Below are 10,295 nucleotides of genomic sequence, written 5' to 3' on the forward strand. Positions count from 1 at the left end.
AAACATGCCTCCTACCTCTGTGCAGAGAGGTGGTACTCTACAGGAAAGGGATGAGGCATACATTGTCATTACATTACCAATGTGTTTATTTGCTTTGCTTAACCACCCAAGTCTCTGTTAGGGAGAACATAATTGGAAAGTGACAGAAGTATTAAAAAAAGGAAATATCAATAAAATAGACAGGGAGCCCAATGACCTGACTTAATATAGAGCAGGGCAGGAGAAGTGTCAGGCAAGAGGGGATGACAGGTCTTAGATAAAGCTCCTTCCCATTTACGGTAGAAGCAATGAGGGATATTGCAATCATCATATAATCGTCATTGATTATATGCTAAGGACACAGCAAATGGACAAAAGGGAAGAGAAAAAGGAAGTTCTGGAAGCAGAGGATTGGAGATAAATTTTGTTTACGTTAATTTTTGGCTGAAGGGCATCTCTGATGCTAGGCTCATTCAATAAATATCTATTGACTTGATGTTGTCTGTGTTGATAGTGTTTTCTCTTTGAAAATACATGTGTCTAGTGAGCTAAATTGTAGCTTAGTGAGCTTTAAATTTTACTGTCTTTAGTAAGACACTGAAAAATAGAGCTAGCATCCCTACTCTTAATCAATCAATAAACATTTATTAAGCACCTTGTGTGTTCCAGACAGCATGCTAGCCACTAGGGGGTACAGAGACAAAAACAAACAACACTTCTTGGCCCTAAATGAATGAGCTTATATTCAGTGAGGGAGAGAATTAATCAGTCAATTGACCAATAAACTTTATTAAATGCCTGCTGTGCTGTAAGCACTGTGCTAAGCTTCAGAGATACAAAAAGAGGCAAAAGACAATCCCTTCACTCAAGGAGCTTGCAATCTAATCATAACTATATCAGTGAATCATATAATAGAAGAGGAAAGGAGCATCAGATGTAAAGTCAGGATAACTTGTGTTCCAGTTGGCCACTAACTTGCTGTGTATGATCTTCAATCAATATCAACCTTTCTGGGCTTCCATTTTCTCAGTTACAAAATTGGGGGCTTACATTAGTTGGTTTTTCAAAATGATTCAGTGAGTCCAGGAAAGAGGAAATCGAATTGAAATTCTACAGAAATCCATTGGAAAAACTCTACTTGGAGGTAGCTGAGAGTTGAGAATAGGGAAATATGACTCCTCAATTTTTCAGGTTGAAAGTGCATTTGAGTAGTTAGCCACTAGTCATACAAATTTCATAACTGACTCAGAATGGAGAGAGCTATCATCTTGTATTAATATTGGATTTATGTCAAAGACTCAGGGTTCAAATCCTAGCTGTACTACTTACTTGATTTTGAGGACGTCACTTAATCTTTAAGATCCCTTCCAGCTCTAAATCCATGATTCTATAATCTTAATACCCATGTAACCAATAAGCCTCTCCATGCTTCAGTTTTCTCATCTGTATAAAACATTCCCCTTGGGCTACTTCCCCTACTTGGGTTATATATCCAAAGGGTAGCTGATACCTTGGATTCTAAGTTAACCCATGTGTCTGCACTCTGAATATTATAGTTCATAAGCCCCACTGGTATATTTCTCATTAATTATCATCCAGTAAATACAATTAGCTCTTAGAAAAGGCATTTACTAAGATAGATGGCATAGTTAAAACATTAACTAATACTATCCCCCTCATACCTGTGGGGCACATTCTCCTACAGATACAGCCTCCATGGGAAGAGTGGGAATAAACTCAAGAGTTTGATGGTTGTGAAACATACTTGTAGTAAACACATGTACCCAGACAACCCACAACTTTGGAACTGCTAGGTTTAGAAGCTCTTTCTCTCCTCCTGAAGTTCTATTGTTGATTCTATCCTCTTCTTGGTTGCAAGGGATCACCCTCCTTGAAACTATTTCCTCCTTCAGTTGACTATCTTTATCTTTGTCTGTCTGGAGTGTGTGTCTCTGTTGCTTGCTGGATGCAGTAATTCCTACTGGTCAGAGAGTTCTACTTCAAACCAACAGGATTGATGGTGGGGCTGGTGATGAGAGAGAAACCCATTCCTCTCCCATAAAAGTAATTCCCTGTCAGGGGTAAGGCTTCTTTTCTATTGCTTGCTCAAACTGATGAACTCTCAAACTGCTAGATGGGGTGTTATCCTTTGGGAAAGTTGCTGATAGATGTGAGAGAAATCTCCTTTTCTCCCCACCCTGGAGACCTTGCTTAGAACCCTCACCAGGACTTAGCTATAAAGCCTGCAAAGTCATGTCCATTGTTTTGTATCCAATTTTTGCTTGTCCAATGAGGTTGTTGCATTTAATTTATCAGAGAAATGGGTTCATCCTTCATAAAGGGATCACTGGGTGTGATCACAGCTTTCTAGTTAGTTTAAAACCTCATTATCTCTGACTAAGATCTGTGGTTACATCAACTGAGTAGAGGTGGGGATGAAGGAGGGAGGGAAATCGCATCCTTTCTCCATTACATGTAAAATGAAGAGCTTAGACTAGAGGACCTATACTATGTATGAGCCTATATAATATAAAATAATATAACATTATATATGTATACACATGCACCCCATCCCCCACAAACTATACACTATACTAAAACTGCTGATGTGACCTGAGTTCTAGGAGAGTTTTTTTTCAGCCAAAGACAAAGTTTAGTAGAACACCAATTGGGTGGGTGAGATTTTAAGAATCTGAGCGTTTGTATTGCTAATGCAAGTGGATCAGACTCTTAAGGAATCTGAGCCCTAGGAGAGTTTTCTGGAGCAGACCATGGTTTATGTGGTCTGAGAGTTTCATGGACAACACCAAGCACTTCCAGGAAAATTCTACATTGATTTATGCTCCTCATGCATGTCCCTAGCAAACCAGTGATCCTGGTACAGAACTGAGCCAGATCCAATTCAATTCAGCAGTCATTTGTTAAGTGTCTTTGATGTGCAAGGCACTATTTTAGGCTCTGAGAGTTTAAAGATTTAAAAAGCACCCTCTGCTCTTTAAAAGGCTTATATTCTATTGGGGCAAAGAAGAATGTTCTAAAAACTGCTTTAGGAAAATGTGAAAGTGTTTGCCTGAAGACCAGGGAAAGCCTTATAGAGGAGATGGCCACTGAACTGAGCTTTGGAGGAAGGGAAGGATTCTGACAAGCAGAGATGAGGATTATGGTCTAGCTATGGGGGATTGCCTGAGTGAATGTGAAGAGGAGAGAGATGGTGTAATATTAATGGAATAGGAAGATCTTCCTCATCCATTAATAGGCTAATGTGACCACATGTGTCCAGCTCACAGGTGTGATGCATCCTGAGTCACATGGAGCCTGTTGGGAAGGAACTTGCCTAAAAGGAAAGCTTGCTTAGGGCAGGCTTGCTTGCTTGAAGACTTTCTCACCTTTTGGTAATTAGGCACTGAAGCACCAGGGTTGTGATGCCTTCTGGCTATATATATATTCTGAGGTTGGCATGTTGCTTCCTGAACTCACTCATATATCAATCAGCTATGAATTTCTTAAGTGTTTATTACCTATATGCCAGGCACTGTCCCAGGTGCAAGGGATACGAAGACAAAAATTAAATAGTCCTCGCCCTCGAAGAGCTTATAGTCTATCAGGAGAGACAAAATTTGCATATATTTTGTATGTACTTACATATGATGTATTAAATATATACACAAAATAAGCACACTGTAATTATTGGGGTGGGGGGCAAAGGTACTGGGACCTGGGAGAATCAGAAAAGACAATGTAGAAAGTGGTGCTTGAGCTGAGCTTTGCAGGAAATAGGGAGTACATTGGTTGGAAGTAAGGAAGGTGTACATTCCCAGCATAGGGGACAGCTTAGTATAATGGCACAGAGGTGGGAGAAATAGGGTGTCTCAGAAGTTTTACTGCCATTTTAAGCTACTTAAAACTTATGGGACTTATGGCACATGCTATAGAGTGTCATGAATGAGGAATAGCAAGAAGAGAAGTTAGCTTTAGCACTAAATAGCCTTACCAAGAAGAATCATCTCATCCTTTCAGGATAGAACAAGAGAGAAGACAAATGAATATCTGGAAAGGTTGTGAGGTATAGAGGAAGATGAGAGAATTTACAAACATATGGACACAATGGTCCTAGTAAAGTAGGATATGATGTCAACTGCTAAGAGAGAGCTTGGGTAGAAACTCAAGATTTTATATTTCCTCACCCTGCTTTACCCCCAGCCTGGAAATTACTACTTAGTGCTAGAACAAAACAAAACAAAACAAAACAAAAAACCCACCATTCTTTGCTGGAGGAAATCAAAAATCCTGGTGGGGCTCTCAGTTGTTTTGAGTTTGGGGAGAGAGGCGAAACTTTTGCCTTAAAAAAAGGTTACTATTCAGACTCATCTATCTCTACCCTTATCTCCAAACTTTCAACTCATTAAATAGTTAACTCCCTTATCAATATTTATTTCCTGTGTAGATTTGAACCTGATTAGCCTAGCTCTCAAAGAGTCTTCTCTTCATAATAATAAGAGCTGGAAGGTACTTTAGAGAGCATTCAGTCCAACCTCATTTTACAGATGGGGAAGAGTAGAGTGTTTGATGATGGGTGAAAGCCTTGGCATTTTTGCATTGGCTCATATGTTTATCTCTTTGAAGTACGTTGGGTATAAGTGACATCAAAGGGGCATTTGATTGCAGTTTCAACTCCACCTCCCTTTGCCAGTGCCAAAATGTTCTATGATCTTAGTTATTTAAAATTCTTTTTGGAGAAAAAAATGGAACCTAAAAGTTCTGACCTTTGTCTACTTGACTCTGTGTATTGTTAGAATTTTATAGCACAGAGGGACTTGTTCTAAGAATGTGAGTAGGTTTGTAGGATCACAGGGCAGTCTTAATGAAAATACTTTGTAAACTGTAAGGTGCTAAATAAATTTGAGCTATGATCTTAATAATTTTGTTATGATGTCATTATCATACCTGGCATTTGCATGGTGCTTTATAGATTTACAATGATTCTTCACATACATTAAAATGGAAATAGGGAAGATAATTTTCTTGAAATTAGATTCAAAAAAGATTATTTCCTTTTTGTTCAAAAATCATGTGAAAAAAACCATCCATTGATTTTCATCGAATCATAGTGTCTCAGACTTGGAAAGGACCTTTGGAAATCATCTGGTCTAATTTATACCGGAATGAGAATATCCATTACGTTATGCTTGACAAGAAGTCATCCAGGCTCACCTTAAAGACTACTAACTCTAGAGACAGCATATCCCACCTTTAGTTAGCTCTGATTAGTAGGATATTTCTCTTTACTTCATGCCTAAATTTGCCTCTATTGGAACTTAAACCCATTGCTTCTGCCTTCTGGAGTCAAAAAGAACAGCCTGATCATTCAGTTATCATGTCCTCATGTTGGATGAACAGGGGACGGAATGGTGGAATAATTACTTCCCTATTTGCAAACACTCTGCTTTTCTTAATGTAGCCTAGCACTGCTTAAATGATTCATTTTCTACTCTATTTTCATGTTTCTTTGATCCTGGAAATTGTCCGCCAGGTATTTGGCCTTCAGGTTTTTCTACTTTTTTATTTTTATAGAGCCCAACAAGATTATTGGATGATCTAGGAAGAAACAATTTGAGTCTTTCCTAGGAATGAATTACATTATATTATATTATTATTATATATATTATATTATATATATTATTATATTATATTATATTATATCATATCATATCACATCATATTAATATATTATATTAGCCAAATAGATGCAATACCCTGGGCCAGAATCTCAGTCTTTTGATTGTGACTCTTTCTTTTAAAAACAAGTTAACAAAATTTTGTTGATGCCATTTATTTTGACATTACAGTCATTTCTGGATCCATACCTCCTTTCCTTCAGCCACTGAAATGTGTGTTTGTCCTTCATTCTCGAAGAGGACCATGACATCAGGGAAATGATGCTGTGACTTGCAGTTGACTTGGCTCTGAGTGAGGGAGGGCTGTGCAAGGTTACCAGCCTCACTTTCTCCTCCAGAGCCATCTGGGTCCAGTGGCCTGATATTTCAATGTGGTACATTCCGATGGCTGAAGGTTGCCTCCTTAACTTTGGTTTTACTGGCTACATTTCTTTCTGAAAAACCAAGCCTTAAACCCAATTCACTGTGGAGCTCATAGATTGGACAATAGGTCCCTGTCCTCCTAGCACAGGGTGAATGTAAATACAACATAGTAACTGTTTCTCTTTTGGCCAGGAACCCTGAAGGTCTTCCCTTCCCCGTTTGATTTTTTTTTTTTGAATTTTGATCAAAGGGGCCATCCATTGATTAACTTCTTAAAGAGGCCTATTCACTGAATTGGGTTTACCTCACTCAAAGTGAGAACCTGAAAAGGCCTTAGCCCGAGGGCCAGGGTCTCCTTGAGCCATCTCCAGTCGTCCTGGCGAATTCAGGCCACTGGACCCAGATGGCTCTGGAGGAGAAAGTGAGGCTGGTGACCTTGTACAGCCCTCCCTCACTCAGAGCCAAGTCAACTGCAAGTCACAGCATCATTTCCCTGATGTCATGGTCCTCTTCGAGAATGAAGGACAAACACAACAACAACAACAACAACGTCCTTTCTCCAACCCCTATGAATTATACCTTTTCTTTTTAACAATTAAAGAATTAAGCAAAAAGAACTAATACAGCATTATATCTGTCAGTATATGTGAAACTCTACATCTATAGTTCCTCACCTCTCTATGAAAGGGATGGAGCTGAATTTTGTCAGCTTTTCTTGTGGGCTGATTGGTCCCTGAGAAATGGGCCTTTGGCCATACCTGAGGAGGAGAGTGATTCAAAAGACTCCTTCTGGAGATTGGGAAGTGGACTGTCCAAGCTCATCCCTCTTACCTTTTGACTTGTGCGAGCAAGAAGCAGGAGGAGCAGCAAGAACTTTGGGGAATTATGAGCCAGGGTGATGAGGATGGATAATGTATACATGGACCATATCTGGGGAAGAACGCATGACGTTAAAATCTGCTCGGGCTAAAGACTGAGGCCAAGTAAACTTTATTCTTCCTCCCCTCTTCTTTCTCTCTCTAGAAAAGTGCACTTTCTTTGGATTCCATGTTTCCTTTAGGACTTGGGAAGAATTTATCTTTTTTAAAAAAAGTTTATTGTGTTACTTAAGTTGGCAAATATGATAATTCAACAGAATTGCTAAATTGTGGGTCCTCTTGCTTGAATGCAGGATTGAGAAAAGCAACTGGGTAAGGACCAGAAGGCAAGAGAAATGGATGTATCTATCAGAACACAATTTCTGACTGGAGACTTATCCAAAGGAGCAAGATATTGATTTATTTTAATAATTTCCCAGGGCAGAGAGTATACATTTGGCGGGGTTTCTGGGCATCAAAATAAATTAGTAACTGTGAGAAGCTAGTTGACTGGCATTGAGTCAGGCATCTACCATTATTCTCCCTAGGCCATGTGACCAGACTGAAAGGAAACATTTCCCTAAAAGAGAAAGTCAGAGAGTGGCAAGATAGACATTTATGCCCCAAGAGGGGAGTGAGTCTCTGGATAGCCCTGCTCACAAAAAGTTGGGGATGATAAAGTGATTAACACCTCTGCTTACCAACCCAGCAAGCAGAATTGGAATTATATAGAATTTGGCTTAATTTATCTCCTTTTTGTTTATATTATTCTCATTCTGCTCACTTCACTCTGCTCAGTTCATAGCCTTCCCGTGTTTCTCTGTATTCCACATATTTGGTGTTTCTTACAGCACAGAGCCTGATCCTTGCTGTGTTCTCAAGAACAAAGAAGTGTGTACAACACTGAACAAGGTGTGGGAGCCTCATACTATGGGGAAATCTGAAAGTTAACCAGAAGGGTTGTCTTGAACAACAAAAAAAATTGTGTCATTTTCAAAAGCTATCACAATCTTTTAAGAAAAAAAGTTGCTTATATCTGAAAGCCAAAATTAGGGTGATTTATATGATGGCTCTAATCCCTGGAAGGAAGGAAACAAATACTGTTTATGGTAATGGAAACAAAATAAAACAAACAGACAGAAGATACTTTGTTCAGGGATGGGATTTACATAGATTAAAGAAGTATACAATAGCTTCCTTGAAGGGTATTCAAATATTCATGGAAGAGGTCAGATCTTTGGTTTACCTGAAAAATTTATTCCCTAGTGAATAAATACAGTCTATATGGTTGTGTAATCGCTAATAGGGTGATGTATTTCAGCAATATTGCTATATAAAATTCATTTTCATTTGAAGGTAACCAGGTCACTATTGAGAATGAAGCTGGGATAATACTTGACTAGAGAGATTGAGTACAAGTTTAGGAAGAGAAACAACTGTATTACTGGACTGTATTGGATCCTCCTTAGAAAAATAATATCACATTTATACAATGCTTTATAAAGTACTTTCACATACATTATCTGAATTTTGTTGTTCAGTTGTTTCAGTCATGTCCAACTCTTTGTGACCTCCCTTTTTTGGCAAAGATACTGGGGTGGTTTGCCATTTCCCTCTCCACCTCGTTTTAAAAAATTATTTATTTTAAACTTAAGTATGATATGGGAAAAGAAAAAGAAAATGTAAGAAAAGAAGAAATATGCTGTAAACTTAAATATTAAAACAAATACAAAATAAGAAAAGAAAAAAAAGCATTGTCATGTTCATAGCAGAACTTAAGAGAGAATTCAAAATATATATCAATATCCACCTAATTTTGCAGATTTGGAAAATGGGACAAACAGTGACTTGCCCAGGCTTATGCAGCTGGTGAGTGTCTGAGGCCACATTTGAACTCAAGTCCTCCTAACTTCGAGGCTGGTGCTCTATCCAACACACCACCTAGCTGCCCCCCATTATCTGAATTCACAAACCTCTTGGGTAGGGAGGGTCAGTAATATCATGCTGGTTCTGATATGGGCACTAAAATGAAATATCTTTGAAAAGAAGTCATACACACACTCACAATTACAATGCTAGTGGGATTTTGGGTACTGTCCCAGAAGGATTGAAAGATCATATATACGAGGCATACCAAAAGTCTTAGTGCAGTTTTAAGCCTTAATAGCTTTAAAAAGTTTTTTTTCATAGAACTCAGAAGTGCTATTTAGGAGGCAAGGCTAAGGCTTTGCAGGGAGTGCTCTTGGGGACTGAGGCTGTCTCTCTGGGAAGGTGGTTGGGGAACCCTGCCCATCCCGGGAGCGATATGGTCCTGCACTGCTTCCTTCTTCTCTGAGTTCAGAGGCTGTTGCCATGACAACTCAGACCAAGTTTGGTGGGGCACTGAGGCTGGAGTTTCAAATGGCTCATTCTGCTGCATGGCCCAGGAGGTAGCAGCAGGGGCCAAAATGACTGGGGAGTTGGTCAGGGAGATTCCATAGATACACGGAGTTACCTGAACAAGCAAGTGCCAGATACCAGGGTGCAGGAGACAGACAAGATCCTGGCAGAAAAGTGTGGCCTTGGGTCCCTTTAAACTGATTCCCCATGAATGTTTTCATCTTGTACATGGCAGGCAGTACCATTTCCATCTTCCCCAGCAAGGTGGTGTGTATGATGGCCTGGTGGCCCATTCAAGCACTTTTGCTTATTTTAGTCACTTTCAGGATGCTAGAGTTCAAGTCAGAAGTTCATCCAAGTCTTGGTCTATCTCACTGGGAACCTCATGGGGTTGGTTTTAGCTTTCTATAAGTGCCAGTCCATAGGGCTGCTGCCCACACATGCATCAGTCTGCTTGGCTTTCACTGAACCCCCTGACAGAATGGAGCTCAGTGGTGGTGGGCTCCTCTTCAGATCAGGGGAAAACATGAATCAGTGCCCCTCTTATAGTTGGATCCCATTTGATTTTTCTCAGTTATCCCTTCAGTTGCCCCCCAGTCCATTCTGTTTTGCAAAGGTCTTCTGTGCTGAAAAGACTCAAAAAGCCTTTCTTCTTTCAAAGGTGAAAAGGAACAAAGCTTATAGGATCAGAGCTCCACAGAATACCACCACAGAAAAACTGCAATGACGCTCCTGGCTGGAAATGAGGTAAAAAAGTTTATGTTTTCAATACAGAGCAAAAACAAGAGTGGCTACTTTAGCCTCTCCTCTCAATAATTTAAATCTCTCAGAATGTTCTTGGGAAAGAAAAAAAAAGTTTTTTTAAAAGTAGATTTAATAGCTTAAAACTGTACTTAAATTTTTAAGATTATGTATGTGTGTGAATATATTATATATAATGTATATATACATATGCATGTATATGTATGTGTATATGTATATATATGCATGCATATATATATATATATATATATACACATATGTATAAAATATCTTTTAACCC

General features: G+C 39.1%; 1 pseudogene; it reads left to right on the forward strand.

Annotated features, from left to right (window-relative positions):
* Positions 1-6,961: 6,961 nt before the first annotated feature.
* On the forward strand, positions 6,962-9,980 carry LOC118846776 (annotated as a pseudogene).
* The last annotated feature ends 315 nt before the right edge of the window (positions 9,981-10,295 follow it).

The sequence above is a fragment of the Trichosurus vulpecula genome, chromosome 4, assembly GCF_011100635.1.
Source record: "Trichosurus vulpecula isolate mTriVul1 chromosome 4, mTriVul1.pri, whole genome shotgun sequence".
Lineage (NCBI taxonomy): Eukaryota > Metazoa > Chordata > Mammalia > Diprotodontia > Phalangeridae > Trichosurus > Trichosurus vulpecula.